Raw genomic sequence first — 17,701 nt, 5'->3', positions numbered from 1 at the left:
TATTTAAATTGATAGTGTTGAATCTTTTAGGACATTTGTGTTGCCTTTATTAGTAGTTAATGTTTATAAAATCAAATCATCCTTCTTAATTTTTTATTTTTATTTTGCATGAAAGTGATTCACTTGAAATCATGTCTATTTGATAATGGATATGGTAAGAAAGCCGAGATTGTAGCACTAATTTCCTAGAAACATGTATGCTACATGCATGTTAATTTTTGTACATCTTATTTCTCCTTTTTTTCCCCCATATTATAATTATTAGCCCACACCTTACCAACAAATGTGTTCAAGGTGCTCAACTTGTGCTTCAATTGATAATGGTGAAGGTATAGGTAATTGATATTTCTAGATTTAATTTTCCTTATCTATTAATATCAAGTTTTTCCCAGAGTTGCCACTAGTCTTTGTTCAATGTCCAAAAGCAATTATCAATAGATTATTAGAGTTTGAATAAGTTTTTAAAAAATGAATATTTCTAGTTCTAGTTATGGGTACTTATTGCATCAAAGTCCTTGTTTATAGTTCTAAGGTAGTGATTAGACGGATTTCTCAAAGTTGGACATGGGAAGCCACTGGAATAAAAAAACAACAAATAAAATTGGAGAAGTTATATAAGGATAAAATTAAGAAGGTAATGAATTTTTTTCATAATTTCACATCTATGCATACCAAAAAGAGATCGATTACATACAATATTAATACTTTTCTTGCCATTGAAACATAACTAGAGTACTCTATTTTATTAGAGGAGAGAAACCAATAACAGTAATTCCATCATGATAAGCAAGTTTAACAATGAAACTCATAACATGGTCATGAGTTGCATTGTCTAGGCCATTGATTTATTTAAAAATAGTAGTTTTGACATATTCATAGGGTTTATATCAACAATAGTGTTCTCAGAGTTATTGGTATAATGATCTCCTCCCATTTTATCTATTCCTAGATAGTTGGCACAACAATAGTGAAGAAAACCCCCAAGTTGGAAGATCTTCCCCCATCCTAGCTAATCATATATAATTACAAACATTGAAGAAAACCAAAGTGAAAATATTATCAGCCTAACAAGTAAAGCACAAAAAGAACAAAATATTGGCTATTATTACTAATTGTATACTCATGATATTTGGTTTCTTCACAATAAGAACATGATGTGAATTCAAATGAGCACCAAAGTCTTACATTCTTGTACCAAAATAAAAATGAAATAAAATATCAAAGATAAAAATACAAAGTATAAAAAATAATTGAAATTCTATAAGCTGAAAGGCAAATCCTACATTTGTACCTCAACTTCCACCTCATAAGCTATTTGGACTGAAAATTAGGACTACTCACCTCATGTTGTAAGAGTTTCCTTAAAGTAGCCTCAAATGCAATAGTAGCAAGTCTATAATAACATGTAAGAAGCTTGGAATAAGACATACTAGTTGTATGTTATTTTATTATCAAGTATATAGTACTTAAAAATAAGAATATCTATTTGTACCTACAAGGGATAACACACATTCATAAACTACAAGACTATGACCATTGGAAGCCTCAGTAATCCTTTCAATGTTTGAGCTAAGATATGCAGCACCAGACTCGACACACCTAGGAAAAATTATTATTGAGTTATACATCTATAGAATATCATATCCATAAGTATTAGCGTGTTGGTAGCAAACAACAAGAATAATGATAATATTAGCAATAAAGGAATCAAAGACATTCTTACCTTTTCAACAATTCTTCATGGAACAAATGTCATTTGACTCGTCTATAAGCACAACCTATCAAAATGGGATTACCATCATTAAGATATTCAATAGTATCCTACCAAACTGTTGGGAACCCTAGATTTCTCCATTCCCATACCCGGGATCGTATAAGTGCATGAAAACTACCCTAGGTCTCTAGATCTTATGTAGCGAAAACAAAAATAACATTATTAACATACTAGGATCTAGAGAAGGCATTAGAAAATGTTACTATCATTTGAATGTTCCCAAATCAATGCCCCTCAATGAAGAAGATGTTTGATGTATCCGGAAGTCTCGTACACCTAAGATCTTCTACCTGATGACTCATACCATGATCTTGGCACTCCAAAGTGTTAGTTCTAGAAGTGAGAAATCCTAGCCTCTTTCTTTCTTTCTCTTTTTCTCTTACTCTGTGGGTAGAAGTCAGCTCTCATACTAAGTTATTGAAACCACCCTAACTCCATAGGAAGTATTTTGACTTAAGCCCACCAAGATGTGGTTCACTTAATCTAGCCCAAAAAAATAGGTCAAAATTGATTCATTAACCACACATGGTCATCTAATTAATCATTTAGCGCAACCCAAATAACTTATTCACTATCCCCTATGCAACCTTATGTAATTACCAAAATGCCTTTATGCACAAAAGTGAACCTAGAGTCAATCCAACCCTCATAAACTATGTCATCATGGTATATGAGCTCAAAGCGGGGACCATTAGGACCCATAGGAGTATTAGCTTTCTTGTAATCCAATTATGAAGTCAATTTAACATTCTACTAAAGAGAATCAACTACATTCTAATACCTTATGTAAATAACAATGAGACAAAGCTCGGAAATCTGTGACTTACTATCCACTACAGGTAGACTCCCCATGAACTGTTGTCCATAATATAACAAGGTAGTGTTATCACCTATTAAGATTACCTCCCCAATCCTTGAGTTACAAATCTTACTTATTATATGATCTATTGACATACTCTAGCTCCAAAGAGCATATGTCAAATTTCCACTAAAGAAAATGTTATATCCCTAGTCTTCTAGATCACATGTCTTGTGGATTACCCAAGAGGACATACTGTCCCAATATTATGAAATACAATGGTGTCTTTGTTGAGAATACCTTTTGCCACTAACCTTCATTAACAGTGACTCAATCCATAGGAATATACGATCACTTTAGGGTTGCACCTATAGGTCAAAACCTCATGTTGACTTTGACACAGACTATATATCCTTTCAAGGTTGAGAGTCCCTATAGTATAGTAGCTTGATGAATCATGAAACTTGATAGCCTTATGTCATGATTCATCGTATGCACTGGTGCACTCACCATGGGAAAACTATCCCAATAGCTAAAACAAATCATCCCTTCAATTAGGAGGTAATGCACTATAGTCTTAGATGGATTGCTCAAATCCATGAACCAACTATGGACAACTCATTACTCTGTAAGGAACCCATGACTTAGATCTTTTGTGCAATTCATAATGCACCTATATCATATACAATGCAAGTAATGTGAGGTATGTATGCTCAAATAACTAATTAATGCAAATGGGATTATATAGGAAAACCAAGAAACATAAATAAATCTTTATCCGTTACATCATGTCATTCTTTCTAAGGCTCAATCCCAATACAAACATACTCAATGCACCTCCCAAAGACAAAATCTAGAGATATGTTAAATTAGTCAACAAAGATGGGAAGCAGGATGTAAGCATAAGAGTTCTACAAAGGAATGATAAATTTTTAAACATCATGTAAAGCAATAACAGTGGAGTCTCAAACTAACATAAAAATTTGAAATTTTTTTGCATATAAAGGCATAATTTATAAGAAAGTACAAGCAACTAATAACATGACTAGTCAAATGAGATGAATTTTTTATTTTCATCGTAATAAAATAAAAGAAAAAATTTGTATAAGAACAATGACAAGTAGATTTTTTCTCATTTTCAAGCGGGTAGTGTTAAGAAAAAAGCAAATAATCATCATTCTAGCAGTGCAGTCTTGTAAAACTAAATAAATTGAAAATTTGAAAGGTAAATAGTTAAAGAGGCACCATAAAAATGAGTGAAAGTATTAGATTGAGTGAAAACATCTCTCATGTATAGTGATAGATAACAACACAAAGGAATTTGATTATGAAAAGGCATGGCTCAATTAATATCACATTGCATGCTAAGCTTAAATAAGGTAAAAAATATAAAGCATGTAAAAATATAATAAAATAATTAAATGGTTTTCTAATAGGAATCAAATTAATGCCTTTAAATTCATCCTCCTATATGCCATAATTATTTGTAAAAAGAAGATTTGGACCAATAAGCCCATCACTCAATTCCCCACCAATATAGGGATGAATTGTTACTTATTCACAATCAAATATGAAGTAATGAACTACAAATCATTAGTTTTCCATGTTTTGTCAAAATGTTCCACTTATCAAATAAAGCAACAATAATAAAATGTTTTTCAAATGGTTTTATATAAACTCAAGATTTATTTATTTTTCTTTCTTTTTAAAAAAAACCCAAAAAAAAACTCTATAAATTGAAGAAAGCCCTACATGCTTTAGAGAACACTCCTAGAGGCCAATTTTTTAGAGTTGATAAAGTAATGAAAGATCATGGATAAGGGATTCATCCTATTGGTAACCTAAGAATACTACTGTTGGGATTGAGCTCCAAAAAGTAAGACATGATGTAACAAAGTTAGATTTAACTATCCTCTTACTATCCCTTTTGTATATTGACATTAATTTGAGCATTCATCCCATATCTTTTACATTGTACATGACTTGGGTGCATTAAGAGTTGTTCAGAAGATACAAGTCATGGGTTCCTTGTAAGTAGATAAGTTGTCCATAGTTGGTTCATGGATTTGGGCAATCTAGTAAAGATTGTAGTGCACCACCTCATAATTGGAGGGGTCACTTGTCATCGCCATCGGGATGGGTTTCCCATGGTAAGTGTACTAATATATGTAATGCACATTGGACAGGACCTACGATGAATCATGACACAAGGTTATCAATTGTTATGATTCACCAAGCTACTATACTGCATGGACTTTCAACCTTGAAAGAATATTGAGCCTATGCCAAAATCAATAGGAGACTTTGACCTATGGGTGAGACCCTAAAGTGGTCATATATCCTTATGTATTGGTTCACTATTGATGGAGACCCATGACAACAGGTATTCTCAATAGAAGCACCATGATATTTCATAGGATTGAGACAGTGTATTGGGTGATTAAAAGGACATGTGATCATGAAATTTGTGGCCATAGTAATTCCTTTAGTGAAACTTAACATATGCTCCTATGAGCTAGAGTATGTCATTTGATCATATAATAAGTGAGATTTGTAACTTAAGGATTTGAGAAGTAATCTTAATAGGTGATAGCACTACCTCGTTACAGACACTAGTTTATGGGGAGTCTGCATGCAGTAGATAGTAGATTATAGACCTGAGCACTTGGTGTCTCGTTGTAATATACATAGGGTACTAGAGTGCAGTTGACTCTCTATAATGGGATGTTGAGTCAATTTCAGAATTTGATTCTAAGAAAACCAGTACTCATATGTGTCCTAATGGTCCCCGTCCTGAGCTCATATTCCTTTTTGGCATAGCTTATGAGGGATGGATGGATTTTTAGCTCACTTTTGTGCATAAGGGCATTTTGGTAATTACATAAGATTGCATAGGGATAAGTGAGTGGTATCTCTGAACTGGCCAATTGATTACTCAAGCCTTGTATGGTTAATTAATCAATTAGCAACCTTTTTGAGCTAAATTAAGTGACCTAAGCCCATGGTGGGCTTAAGTGACGTGGTTAATTAATCAATTAGCAACCTTTTTGAGTTAAATTAACTGACCTAAGCCCATGGTGGGCTTAAGTCACTTAAGCCCAATAGGAACCCTATAAATACCCCTTTAGGGGTTAGGGTTTCTAAGTCTTGCCACTCTAGAGAGAACCCTAACCTCCATCCATAAGATCTCCACCATCTCAATGCTTAGACACAAGGAAGAGTCATCGGGTGGAAGATCATGGTGTTTACGAGATCCATTACCACTTTAGAGTTATCTACATCGATTGGAATTGATCCAGGAACATCTACATCAAAGGTATGTGGCTTTATTCTCTAAATATATGTTTTCTATGATATCTTTATTGGTTCTGAATACCTCTTTATCTAGTGCAATAGATCTAGAGAGCCCTTAGGATAGTTGTATGCATCATATGCGATCCAGGGTATAAGAACAGAGTAATCCGAGGTTCCTAACAACTACAACTACATTTGATCATGACTATAACTTATTTTCTATTAAGAACAAAATAAAAAGGTTATATAAAGTTTAATGGGGAAAAGATTTTAAAAATAATAATAAACCTATTTGAACATATACAAACTTACCAAACAAAGTTAAAGATTCATTTAAGGGCTCATATTTTATATTCATGATAACTGACCGCAACATCTCAAGCATAAACTAGAAAGCATATGAAGCCTTTAGGCATTTCATATGAATCAAAATATAATTTTTAATATCTAAATAAAGCCCTAATATCCACGTAACATTTTCTTTATATAGCATATGAATGTTACAACAGACCAAAGTAATACGGTTAGCTGATTTCGATAGATCTAAATAATAATAATCAATAAAAAAAAATATAGGATTACCTCCACTATCAACTTTTTTCCTAGACTTGGCATTGGTTTCAATCACCACAAGCATGCTCAATCTTAATTTTATTTCCATCATTCCCAATCTGACACTAATGATACAAAAAAATAAAAAAATAAAAAATAAAAAATAAAATCCATGTCATGCCCAATGTAGGGTGAGAACCACACACTAAAAAAATATATTATAAAAACCATGTCATGCCTAATGCAAAGAGGGAATCATAATTTGTATAGCACTAGTTGCTTCACATTGCCAAGATTGTGCAGGATGTCCTCATTGGAGCCAACTATTGGAACAAATTAGAATGCTATTGACAATTTCTCTATTGTGTTGCTTGCAAATTAAATTTTCCATTGGTGGTCTTCTTCCATATATCTGGCGCCACATAGTTCTTGATACAACAAGGATTGCTTTAGACTTGTCTAGAAAATAAGTACCTCAAGAAAAGTCTAGGAAAGTTTATTGATTATTTAGTGTTTGCTAGATATTAATTCGAGTCATATTTGGGAAAAAAATTAAAGTGCATATCATCTTAAAACTTTGAAAATTTCCATAAATGTTTGAGTTATTAAATCTTTGTAAAATAATATGCATTGAAAAATCTCAGGGTTAATTATCACATGATTAAACCCAAAAAATAGAAAATGGGATAAAAGGAAATTGACATGTCCACTGGTCTTTGAATGAGACATAACAAAAAAAGAAAGAGTTTTTTTCTTCAAAGATCTATTAGGTTGTAGTTAATCAAGTAATTCCATTACATTTAAGGCGTTAAAAAGCAAAAATAAATAAATAAAAATATAAAAAAAAAAGTTTTTCTTTCTTCATAGACCCATTTTGTAATAGTTAATTAAATAATCTCCTTCCTTAAAAGGCTCCAGATATACTACTCATTACTAGATCTACCCAAATAATTATTGTTCTTATGTGATAAAACAAAAGGAAAAATGAAATTAATTAAAATATTACTAGCATTAATTTCGTGCCAATGAGGATCATTTTTGAATAATTAGAAGCAGCATTTTAAAAATACGAAAAACCACTTATATTAGCATTTGATACATGCTTTAAAAAAATCATTTTTTTTTCACTGTTCAATGCATTACCAAAAAAATTGTAACCAATTTTTCACGAAATGCATTTCTACTAGAAGTACTATTGACAACACTAAAGCTAAAAAATCAATTTTACCGAAATCACTCTTACATTGGCCCTGTATCTTCCTCAGTAACAACTTGAAGTGGTAATCTCCAAGAAGGCTAGAAACCTCACATGTCAACATAAGTAACCTAATAAAAGACACTTGATCTTGACAATAATAAATATTCAAAAACCAAATCTCAATATTTAATAAGAAACACCTCAAATCATTAGACTAATATGATGATTTTAATAGTCAACAATAATGATATGGTGCTTGACAACAAATAGAAATGTAACACCTATCAAATGAAAGCAATAGTGATACAAAAGCAATAAACACCAAGAAAGACAAACAAAATAGGCTAATTTTTTAGAGTAGTAATAGATCATATTTAGTTAATAAAACATTGAAATGCACTTTAAGACCAAAAACAAGCCAAATTTCATGTTTCTAATCCATAAACAAACCAAAAGAAAATAGATCTATATATGAGAACTAGAGATGAAACTGAAAATAGGAATTACAAAACCAAAACCTCTTAGTAAGAGAAAAAAATAAATAAATCATACTTGAAAGCCTCTAAATCCTCTGCTAAAACAAAATTCAAAACCCTAAAATATCAATGGTAGGCAAAGAAACCAGAGAATGAAAAAAAAAAAAAATCAGTGAGTGAATGAAAGAATATTTTTCTTTGAAAATGAAAAAAATAAATAAAAAAATAGTGAGAAAAAAAAATCATAAGTTATTTGAAGAGTACTAACAATAATAACAGAAAAAATGGCTTTAAGTGGATTCAATAAAGTGAATGAGACACCTCTTATATATGGTCTCTATGGTCACGGGTAAGCCCATGTGACTATGTCTATTAGGTTTAAATGGTTGCGATCCATTTTTTCTCGTAGCTATAAGACCTTTTATACTTGCGACCTATTAATCCTATAACTATATGACTGGCGGAAATCCCCTATAGGATGTGACTCAAATAAGTATGAGGCTATATATATGTTTTGGTTGTGAATTTTGTTGGCCCCACTAAAACTATGTCATCATATCTCACTTTTCTTGTAGTGTCTATTGGGATAATTTGCTCTCAAAAATTGGATGTTTCCTTATTACACTAAAGTTTCCAAATCGGAAAATAAATATCTTATGGAAATTTTCATTGGAAATAATTTATCATTTAAAATTTATTACCAAAAGATGCTTAGTGATTTGATGGAAATAAATTTTTTTGAAAATATTCTTGGATAAAATATTTATTATTGGAATTGTGTGAAGAAGATGAATTTTTGTAAAAATGAATTTTAAAATTTGAGAGTAGAGATTCTATCAAAATTTGTTTTGAATAAAATACTCTCATGGAAATTTTTAATTTTTCATGAGGACATTCTCATATTACATAAGATTTCGAATTAGGAAATAAATATTTTTGGAAATTCTCAAAGAAGATAATTTATTCATCAAGGTAATTACTAATATTTTAAATGATTTTAATTATTTAAAAATATTAAGTGGAATAGGGTTATAAACAAGCCCATAGCCTCCAAGATCAAGTCTATCTCAATTTTGGGTACGTCACCATCCTAAAGATAGGGTGACCCGATGGTGACCCAATGAATAAAGGGATATGAACTATCTTAGTTGGATATGATTAAATATGTTTGTAGTAGAAGTGGTCAATCCTTAAGATGAAACTCTTCATTTGGTAATATTGATGTCAAGGATCTTGGCTACACATGTAATTTAGAAATGAAGTGGCAAAATCACCTAAAGTGGTCCCACTTGCATGGGCTAAGGGCTAAACATATATAAAGGTATGTTGATCAATGCCTTAGGATAACCTTTAAAGTTTAATGTGGATTTATTAATTTGAGAAGGTCTCAACCTTAGTAATAAGAGTCATGATTTGCCTAAAGTAGGTCTAATTATTATGATACTAGGATACCTTGCATGGATATATGTAGTTTGAGACCACTACATATTTGTTAAACTTTAACAGCCTACCTTGAATGCTCAATTTAATTTATTAATACATGGAATTATTTTATTTGTTACAAATATCACATCTTTATCCTAATCATCTTTGTTCTCACTTTTGATTTAAATAGACTAGAAAATGATATGGATATAGTATTAGTTGCATAGAAACTATTTAAGGTAAAGTTAGTTATTCCTTATGAACTAACCTAGCAAGAAGAAAAAATGGTATTTCAAAAACGACATTAAACAGATCAAAATACCAAATGTCTCATATTTGAATCTTTGGATAATGTGTTGCAATAACAATACATGTCTATTACTATGAACTTTAATATTCTCTTTTTAGTCTACAATGATTATTTGGTGATAAGGCCAAGTCATGACCTTAAGACTATTATGAACACTAAGATTTATATGATCATAGAGACCTTACCAAATTCCTTCAAGATGACTAAGGGAATTCTCAAAGGTCATAAGGTATTCTTATGAGAGTCGAAGGTTCTTCAAGCTCTTCTACTAAAGAGAAAAAGAACAACACCAAATAAGGAAAATTCAAGAAAAAAAAACACTCAGGGGTAGTGGTTCCTTTATAACCCTTGTTAGGATAGTGAAAAATGAATGTCTAACTACCTAAATGTACCTACCTTAGCTTCAATTGTAAGGTTAGTCATGCAAGCTAATGGGAAGCATAGCCTTTCTTTTATGTGTGACTTCATTATTACTTTGTCAAGTAATTAGAATTGTTTAATCTCACTAATAGGAATGAACCTAACACTAATTGAACGTTTGGCTTCTATAGCCTAGGTCATGTTAATATAAACAAGATCCAAATATTAATTGGTTAAGTTTGGGCATTTTGATTCTAGAAGATCTTTCAGTCTATGAATCCTACATAGATGGTAGAATGACTAAGAAGACCTTTATTTTTAAAGGACATAAAGATAAGGAATTTTTGGAGTTAGTGCACACTAACATGTATGAAGCTTTTGGAGTTCATACACTGAGAGGGTATGGGTACTTCATCATTTTTATTGATTAATACTCTAGGTTTGGATACGAGTACCTAGTACATAGAAAATCTGATGCCTTGATAAATTCATTAAATTTAAGGTGAAATTAGATAACATATTGGGTAAACATATCAAGGCACTTTGATTAGATCGAGGTGGTGTGTCTAGTAGATTGGATTTTTTTCCATAAAAATCATGAGATAATATCTTAGTTGTGTGCACTAGGGAGACTTTGTTGCAAAATGGAGTAGTGGAAAGAAGATATCGAACTTTGGTAGACATAGTGAGATTGCTGAATGGTTTCTCATCACTTCTCATATTCTTTTAGGGATATGTCTTAGTGACTATGTTATATGTTATACCATCTTTAGCTAATAGATATATCAGTTTATAAGATATCCAAGATGATTTTAGGGTTATTACTTTATAATTAGTACAATAAGAAGGTGTTTGTTAGAACAAGTGTTAAACTAATTTATTAATTGGAGCCCAATTAGGTTAATTAGTCAATTAGGACCAAGTGAGCTAGTTTAAGTGACCTAAGTACAAGATGGGCTCATGTCACTTAAGCCCACTAAAAGCCTATAAACACCCATTTTTAAGGTTAGGACTTCAATCTTGCATTCTATTTACTCTAGAGGGAAAGAGAACTCTAGCCACCAATCTTAGACAGTATTACACCCCCTTAGTACTAAGATTCAAGGATAGAGTCATCACGATGGATGATTGTTAGGTTTATGAAATCTATATTGTTTACTATGTTTTTCAACAACTCTTTACTACCAAGATCTAATTTGGGAACATCTAAATTTGAGTTAAATCCTTATTCTTTAGATCTTAAAAGTTATTTATATCTATATTGCTTATGTTGCTACAATCTAAAGGCTTAAGAAGATTAAGCATGCACCCTAATTGGTCCAAGGATGGGAATAGAGTAATCTAATTTTTCGTACACAATCGTCACAAGAATTTGATACTAGTAACTTCCTCTTGACATTGACCAATATAGGTTTTAGCCTTTGTTCCAACATACGATGTCGAAATGGTTAATCCAATATTCCTCTATAGTACTCGATATCACAAATATTGTATCTTCAATTGTTGAAAGGGGGTTCACATATTGAAATGTTATGCCATTCTTACCAATAGGTTTATGCAAGTATCAATATATTTGATAGCAATTGATACAAGATTCTCTCATCACCTAGTATTAAATTGGTATCCAATATGGACACTATAGCTCCCAAAATCACTAATGATTTTTTTATCTTGTTCAATTCAACATCATATATCCAATACTATTTCGACACCAAAAAGGTTGTGTCAAACAATCACAAATCACCAACATTTTTATACAAACCCTCATATATTATCACAAGTTTCGACATTGCCTCTTACTTTATTCCCATATTGATATGAATTGAATCATCACCTTAATATCGAATGAGGCATTAAATTGTCTCTATTTTTGGTATAAACTCTTAAAAGCTGCTCTCCAACCTCCATATTAACTTGCTTAGTTCCTTTGGTTCAATTTCAAGTCTTTAAATTGTCTAATTTTTTGCATATTTGCTTGCCAATGCCTAACATCAACTCCAAATGAGTTACTAACATGAATATAATCTATGGAAGGTAATTTATATGTTTTTTCCCCAAGAAAGTATCATTTTAGATTAAAAAATTCATATAAATTACATATAAATCAATAACCATATAAATTAGAGTACTCACCATTCCATCTATCTTGATGACCAAAATAAGTCATCCCATCTAATCTAAGACAAGTCATCCCTCCTAATTTAAGACAAGTTATCCTTCCTAATCCAAGACAAGTCATCTCTCTAATTAGCAGGTAGTATACTATAGTTTCAATTGATTGTTTGAGTCTATGAAACAGTTGTGAACAATTCAATAACTTTCTAGGAACTTATGACTTCTTATGCACTCAAGTAATGTACAATGATGTAGGCTTGAGCCCTCAAATCAATTATAATGCATAAATAAGATAATAAAGTGAAATTGAAATCATGATATAAATAAATAATGAAATCACATATTGTTATATCATTTCATGCTTTTAAAGGTTTTATCCAAACAAAGAGATCATATTCAATGATAAGATTAAATCTAAAAATACAATTCTTATGATTATTTCTCCATCTTTGTTTATTTTATCCATCTCTATTTTTATATGTTTCCATCTCTTTAAATTTTTTTTTCATATGATCTTTCACACTTGAGTTCATTTTATGAATCTATATTTTAATTTTCATTAATAAATTGATTAACAATAACTAAATCATAAGGAATTTGTATCATGCTTTTGAGTAAAACCACTAGTTCCTTGTGGATAGGACTGAATTACTATACTTTTAGTTGTTCATTTCTTAAGAATATAAACTCTTTTTGGTTTGAGGAGCAAATAAATGGTGATGAAATTTAATTGAGTGCCAAATTGAAATTTGATTGTTGAGCTTAATTCCTTACTATTGCTTATATCATAGAAAAACTCAAACCCAAAAATGGTGTTATAAGGGATTAAACCAACTTTATTCAAAAATTGATTGAATTCTAATTGATCTATATTTGTGTTAAATCTTATGTTGTTTTTTAAGCTTTTTATCAATAGATTAGTTTGTAAATAATTTGATATTGTTTCAATTGGTTGAATCTCTATAAGAAAATGAATCAATTTTGGGGAGCATATATTCATTATGCTCAAGTACATCATCAAAATCATTCATGAAATATAATTGAAAATCTTCAACAAAAAAAAGGTATGATGATATTGACCAATATTAGAAGAGGTATAAGGATTTGCTAAATAAGAATTCAACATTATACTCAAAGTTTTGGAGATCATTTCAAACTTTTACAAAGACTTAAATGATCAATCTCATCAAATTCTAAAGGAAGTAACTTTTGGCCAATTTCTTTAGAAAAAAATTGTTGGGAATGGACCTCTAAAGGCAAAACATAATGTAACAAAGTCAAACTTGACTATCCCTTTGCCATATCTTTGATGTATTGAGATTGATTTGAACATTCAACTCATATCTCTTACATTGTACATGACTTAAGTGCATTAGGAGTTGCATAGGAGATACAAGTTATAGGTTCCTTGTAAGTAGATAAGTTAGTTCATGGATTTGGGAATCCAATAGAGATTGTAGTGTACCACCACCTGATTGAAGAGATTTGGTCGTTGAAATGGATTTCCTATGGTGAGCGCACTAGTGTTTATGATGCACTAGTATATGTGATGCATATTGGACTCTCAATTGTCATGATTCACCAAGCTACTATACTGCATGGACTCTCAACCTTAATAGGATATTGAGTCTATACTAAAATCAATAGGAGGTTTTAACCTATGGTTGAGACCCTAAAGTGGTCATATATCCCAATGAATTGGGTCACTATTGATGAAGGTTAGTGGCAATAGGTGTTCTCAATAGAGACACCATGATATCTCATGGGATTGAAACAATGTGTCCCTTTAGGTGATCCAAAGGATATGTGATAATAAAATCTATGGCCACAATAATTTCTTTAGTAGAATTTGACATATGCCCCTTAGAGTTAGAGTGTGCCAATTGATTACATAATAAATGGGATTTGTAACTCAAGGATTGGAAAGGTAATCTTGATAGGTGATAACACTACCTTGTTAGATTATGAAAACCAATTTATGAGGATTTTTCATGTAGTGGATAATAGGCCACAAACCTAAGCTTCATCTCATTGTTATTTACATAAGGTATTGGAGTGCAATTAATTCTCTTTAGTGGAATATTGAATCAACTTCATAATTGGATTCTGAGGGAGCCACTACTCCTATGGGTCTTAGTGGTCCCCACTCTAAGCTCATATACCATGATGACACAATTTATAAGGGTTGAATTGGCTCTAGGTTCATTCTTATTTATAAGAGCGTTTTGGTAATTATGCAATGTTGCATAAGGGATAATGAACAAAGTCTTTGGACTGAGCTAATTGATTAATTAGATGGTCTTGTGTGGTTAATTAATCAATTAAGACTCATTTTAAGCTAGATTAAGTGATCCAAGCCTTGGTGGGCTCAAGTCACTTAAACCCAATATGAGACTATAAATACCCTTTAGGGGTTAGGGTTTCCATCACTTTTTGATGTAAGATTTGTCTTCTACCCCAGAGATAGAGAGAGAGCTTAGAAATCCTCCCTTCCAAAGCCCACACTTTAGAGTGCCAAGTTATGGTTTAAGTTGTTGGGTAAAAGATCTTGGGTGTACAAGGCCTTCAAACTCTTCAAGTTTCATATTCATTAAATGGATTTTGAAATGGGAACAACCAAATCTAGGTGAGTTTCAAATCTCTAGATCTTTATTCTAAAATGGTTTTTGAGCCATTATTTTTTTATTGTGTTAGGTCTAGAGATCCCTAAGGATAGATGCATACATATCACAAGATCTAGGGCATAGGAACGAAGTAATCTAGGGCTCCCAACAAAAACTCCTAAAAATTGTTATAATTTCTTAAATGTGTTGGTTGAAAATGAGTTAAAAAGTCTTGATACAAAGTCTATTAAGCAACATTTGGTAGAGCACCAAAATTTTGATTGGAGGTAAATATTGATTTCTCCTATTCTAACATGTCTTCTTTGATAATCCTATATTTGTTCTTGAAAACTTGAAAGGTGGAATATTCATTTATCAAAGTGACATCATGGATAACCCAATTGAATTTAGTCACCCAATTCTTCAAGATGTAGATGAAATGAGGGTTATTACCGGTGATTTTGTTCCTTAAAATGAGTTGAATGATAATAATGTTGAATTGGTATTTCATTTATTTGAAGAAGGAAAGGATAATGATTTTTGCATTGACAAGTTTGAGTTTCATAAAAATGAGTTGTTTGAAATGAATTAGAGGTTATTAAAGTTGAACTCAATTTCATTAGGAAAGAATCATGTTTATCTAGTTCATGAAAATCAAGTTTTTGAAAAACTGCTTAATAATTATAAAAAAAAAAAGTTGATTTTCAATTTGAGGAAATGCATGATCATGGGGTGAAAATTTTTTGTGAAGACTTGAATGAATCTACTCTTGAAGAAAAAGTAGATTTAGATTCTTATTTTGCTTTCAATTTTTTGTTTGCCTATTTCTTATGATTTCATAGAAGTGGATGACAATAAATACAATATTTTACTTTATTTAGTAGAAGTGGATGACAACAAATATAATATTTTACTCTATTTAGTGTTAGTGTTTCCTTTTTTGTTTTTTCACTCTTAGAAATTGATTGCAAATGGTTAAAACCATATGTAATTGGTTTTGAGAGCATTGGGATTAGACAGTAGTGTGTTATTGTTTCATAGTTAGGGTTACATGAGCCTTGAAGTTTGATTTATGTCATGTATTGTGACATCCCAAACTCGAAGGCTGAGGGTGCCACAATCATTTCACAAATCAAATCAAAACCAAAACTAAAAAAAATATCTAAATAATAAATTCAAAAAATTTCTCAAACACTCAAATAAATAAAATTCTAGAATTTAATATTGAACTCATTCTTTTGTAAACAACCCTAAAAAAAAATAATAATAAAAATAAAAAATAAATTATAAAAGGAACACTCTTCCTATCTCAATCTCTCTCATCTTCAATGTCACTTGTTCCTAAAAGATGGAATAATAAAGAAAGGTGAGTTCAACAACTCAATAAGGAAAAATAGTCCAATAACAAAGATCAAGTATAGAGTAAAATTAAATCATGGGAAATATCACATCTCTATAAAAACCAATTAGAAAGCAACTCATTTAATTCAATAATTTATTTCACTTTTTTAAAAAATTCAACACTTTCAATTCAAAGATGAAACCAAATAATATACTTTTCATAATCAATTCATATACAAAAAAATTTCACAAACAAACATTTTACTCTGGTCTACTAACATTATGTCCAAATACTAGGACTTGCATTAGCTAGCTAGCCTCAAAATGCTTCTCTTATTAGTAGACGAAACGATTTTCAATCAATGGTATATCAAAGGCCAATAATACCCTTATTGGCTAAGGTTATACTATATCACTACCCCTCACCAAAGATAATGAAGGTTAGTAACTTATCCATTATTGACTACGATCACTAATAGCCAAAGTTTCTAAATTATTTTAAGGGTTTATTACACTTTACCCCCCTCACCTATAACATATTTTGCACATTGCCCCCTCGAGTTTAAAATCGAGCAATACACCTTTCATACTTTATAATTGCATGCAATATGCATTTTTTCAGTGACGGTGTTACCTTAATTGAACAAAAGACACATGTACTCTCCACGTGACCTATTTAAGTGAGGGAAAAAGTTTCATTTCATTTTAAAACCCTAACCAAGCCTTCCTCTGCCTTCGTTCTCCTCATCTTCCTTTTTTTTCCTCCCTAAATTGGACCCGAAGCATAGTTGAATCCCCAAATTGCAACCAAAGTATATTGGGGAGTGAAAATTGCAAGAAAATGGTGATGATGTAGCATTTTTCTAAACTTTCCTTTTCTTTTTCTTCTTCTTCTTCTCTCTCCACTCTTTTTTCTTCTTTTATCTTTCTATTGAAAATTCCACGTTATAAAAGCATGGGTCAGTGTTTTGGTTTTTTTTTTTTCAAAAAGCTTGATTTTTTTCCCCAATTTTTTTAAACATCAAAACGAAACCCTAACCCTAAAACAAAAGCATAACATAAAAATGAAACCCAACACTAACCCTAACTCTATGTTGTATACGTGTGCCATGTGATCTGGATGTTGTGTTAGGTTTGTTTGATTGTTGTTGTTTTTGTGGGTTTTTGCACTTTGTTTGGTTGGCGAGAAAATCAATTGATTTTTTTTCCTTTATAAATTTTGAATCTAAGACTATTTGAATTAGTTAAAGTGATTTTTTAATAATATTGTTATTTTTTTAGTAAAATTTTTTGAGTTTGGTTCTAATCACCATAAGATTTGTAATCCTATTCGCTGAAATTCTAGGAAAATTCCTACCGACAATCAAAGGAGGAAGAAGAGGGCTAGGTTGGGGATTTGGGTGTTTTGAAATGAAATGATAGTTTTGCCTTCAATCACGCGGAGAGCACATGTT

The sequence above is a fragment of the Vitis vinifera genome, chromosome 5 (assembly GCF_030704535.1).
Source record: "Vitis vinifera cultivar Pinot Noir 40024 chromosome 5, ASM3070453v1".
In the NCBI taxonomy this organism is placed as follows: Eukaryota; Viridiplantae; Streptophyta; class Magnoliopsida; order Vitales; family Vitaceae; genus Vitis; species Vitis vinifera.
Note: the sequence above shows the minus strand (reverse complement) of the source record.